The sequence below is a fragment of the Fulmarus glacialis genome, unplaced genomic scaffold (assembly GCF_000690835.1).
Source record: "Fulmarus glacialis isolate BGI_N327 unplaced genomic scaffold, ASM69083v1 scaffold6038, whole genome shotgun sequence".
NCBI classification, from domain to species: Eukaryota; Metazoa; Chordata; class Aves; order Procellariiformes; family Procellariidae; genus Fulmarus; species Fulmarus glacialis.
The window spans coordinates 38,409-41,697 of record NW_009227515.1 but is presented as its reverse complement, the minus strand read 5'-3'; positions in this window follow the sequence as shown (position 1 = coordinate 41,697).

Here is a 3,289-nt window from a genome sequence, read left to right as displayed (position 1 = left end):
GGAGAAAGGGCAGTTTTGCACCCCCGGCTCGGGGGCTTCACGGGTGCTGGCCATGAGGCTCCAGCAAGGCTGGGCTCACCGCAGCCAGCCTGGCGAGGGCACCGGGGGCTGCATTTGGGCGGGGGCCAGCTCCTGCACACCCAGCAGAGTGTGTTTTGGTCCCGGAGAGGAGCCCCACGCTGACGTGAGACGGGATGACAGCGTTCGCTGGCAGCCTGGGGAAATGTGGCATCCTCTGGGTGCTGCCCCAAGGAGCGAAGGGACCCAGCCAGGCTCCCCCAGCACCCACCTCCCAGGTAAACTCATTAATTCCCCATTAAATGATAACGCTGAAGAGCCTGGGTGCTAGGGAAAGCTTCGTTATTTATCAAGTAATGCTGCTAACTCCTGTAGTGAAGCGGGGGGCAGGCTGGGGAGGGTGCCTTGGGCTGGTGCACTGGGGAGGAGGCCAGGTCTAAAACCAGTTTCATGGGGAAGCAAACCTCGCCCACCTCTGCCTAACTAACACCTTATCGCTGCCAAAGCACAACCATGCCCGTTCCCCCTTTTACGTGCTTCCCAGGCGGTAAAAACACCAGCATTAATATTGTAACGCCGACCTCACGTGCTGGCTTTGCGCTTCCCACCACCTCCCGCTCCACCCGAGGACGGGAAGGACATGCAGAAGCGCTGCAGTGGGATGAACCCACCACCACCCAGGCCCTAAACAGGAGGGGCTTTTGGGGCTGGGATTGCAATGCACGGGGCCGTGCATCCCCGTTTATTTGGTAAAAGATGATGGAAATATTGTTGAAGGAAAACAGGGCTCATACCAGCGCTTTTCCCCCCGACTCCTTAGCGAAGAGATGTCCCTAGGTCAGTCCTTAACACAGCGAGGAGCAGAGGGGCTGCTGGCGCAGCACGCGCGTGGCTGGAGCGCACGTGGCTCGGTGAGCTTGTCCACAGCCCAGGCCATCCTCCTCCTCGCCCCATGTCTTCCCTTCTCCATCCCAGCAGCAACCACCCATTTTTCCTCTCCCAGGGCAGAGAGACAGCACCCAGCTGCCGGGAACAGGCCAAGACAGCAGAGTCCCTAAGGTGGCAACATCAACATTTATTTGAAAAGGGCATTAAGACGGTGCATTTGAAAATATTCAGGGCTTCTTGGCCCTTTTTTAACAACCCGCTCCCCCCCCCGCCCTCAGCTACGCACGCAAACGCCACAGTGCTCCGAAATACAGAGATGGAAACGCACACATGCACCTAAACTGCCGACTTTATAGAAATATACTTTGTCATCTATACGTACACAAGTATCTAAACTAAACGTGATGTACAAACAGGTCACTTACACCGTGTGTGTGTCTGGGGGGGGACATTTACAGGTGGAGTTTGGGTCCCAACATGTGGAGGGGCCGTGGTGAGACATGCTGGGGGATGCAGCCAGCCGGGAGGCGACGGCCCCAGCCCCGCTGCCAGGTCCCATGGAGCGGAGCGAGGGAAAAGCGTTGGGACCGGAGGCTGCTCCCGGGAGCAGAGGCCAGGAGTATTTTCTGCCCCAAAAGGGATGCCGGGCACCCCAAGATGGGCCCCGTGATGTCCCCGTGGCTCCCCTCCTTCAGCACACGCAAACTTGTGCTCATCTTCCCACCTTCTTTGTGGTTTTGAAGAGTGTGTTTTCCCATGGACACACAATCTGGGGGTTAATTGCTTTTCCTACTGCATTTTGTTAAAAATTTCAGTGCTTTTCATTAGAACAGCTGTGGGAGCAAATCCTCCTTCCCCAAGCAGCCTCCTTTGCGTTCCCACTGCCGACCTGCCGCCCCCAAACCCTGCCCCAGCCAAAACTCAGACTTCAGCAAGACCGGGCATACCCCGGGGAGCAAAAAGGGCTTGGGGACAGGGGACGGGACCAGCAGCAAGGGGAGGGCCTCGGGCACCAGGCAGGGCTGACACAGGCAAAGCCACGCTGCGAGCAGGCCAGCACCGTGATCCAGCCCAGGGACCGAAATAAACCCTTGTTTTTCCTGTCCTCTTAAGCTAGATCATTTCCTAAGCCCGGATTACAGCACGACCACACAAACAAGCGGTGACTTCGGGGCAATTGCGAACTGCATCCGCCACTGAGGCAAAAACCAAAGAAGGGGATGGTAATGTGTAATTGCAGCTTAAAATAACTGCCTGAAAATCTGCAGCAAGAGGTGGCAGAGAAACGGGTCGTGGTTGCAGCAACCCAGCGGGTCACGGGCAGAGCCGGTGCGACCGCATTTACCTGTTGTCCTTCCACCACGTGCAGAAGCAGCTCCCACGTCTCCAGCTTTAGACCCTTCTGTGTCTCTTCGTGCAGTGAAGACAGAAGCAGCGTGTCTGGCTGGAGAGGAAGGGGCTTCCAAAGCTCGCAGGAGAGACCCCCAGGCTACTCAGAGGTGAAGATGGGGAAGCTGCAGGCAGTGCCCGTCTGACTGTGAGTGTGCCCAAGCTCGCCCAAGAACAGCCTTAGCACACCGACACTTGAAAGGCATTTGCGAACAACTGAATATCCCCAAGCGACCTTTCCTCCCCATCCCTACCATCTTCACCTTGAAGTTTTGGGTTGGTAGGACCCAGCATTTTCTACCACATGTGTCTAAAGCAAAGTTCTCGATAGCCTCATCTCCCCCCAGCCCAAATCCAGTTTTATCCTATTGCACAAGAAGAGGCACCATCCATGGCCTGGAAGGTGCAGGGTCTGCAGGGTGGACCCTGTAAAACACCTTATCGTAGCTATTTCCTACAGCACTGGGGTTTCTTTGGGGTTACAGCTCATTTGATTTAAAGATCGGACTTTGTCAAAGTGATCTTCCCTTAAAAAAAAAAAAAAAAAAAAAAAAAATTTCTTTCTTTGAGACAGGAACCCCAAAACTGTGAAAACGCAACCTGAAAATATGAAAAGAGTGGGTTAATGTGTTAATATTCCCCAGCATAGTGGTTGCTCGTGCCTCGTGTCACTGCTCCAGGCGTCCCACTGCATGCCCGTGCGCGCTGCCTGTGGGCTGTCGCACCAGCCCCCCGCGAGCAGCCTGCTCAGGACCCAGGTGAGAGGCATGGCTTTTGTGGGTTTTCCCAAAAAAAGTGGGTTTTCCCAAAGAAATTGTGTTTTCAAGTGACCTGGAACCAGCCAGGCTGCTGTGTGCCCCCACACTGGGATGGGACAATTGCCACCCTCATGCTGCACCGGGCAAGCCCTCCATCCGGGGCGTCAGGGCACCCTGAAGCACCCAGGGCAACTAGCCATGTGCCGAGGGGGCTACGGGAAGAGGCAGGCTCACAG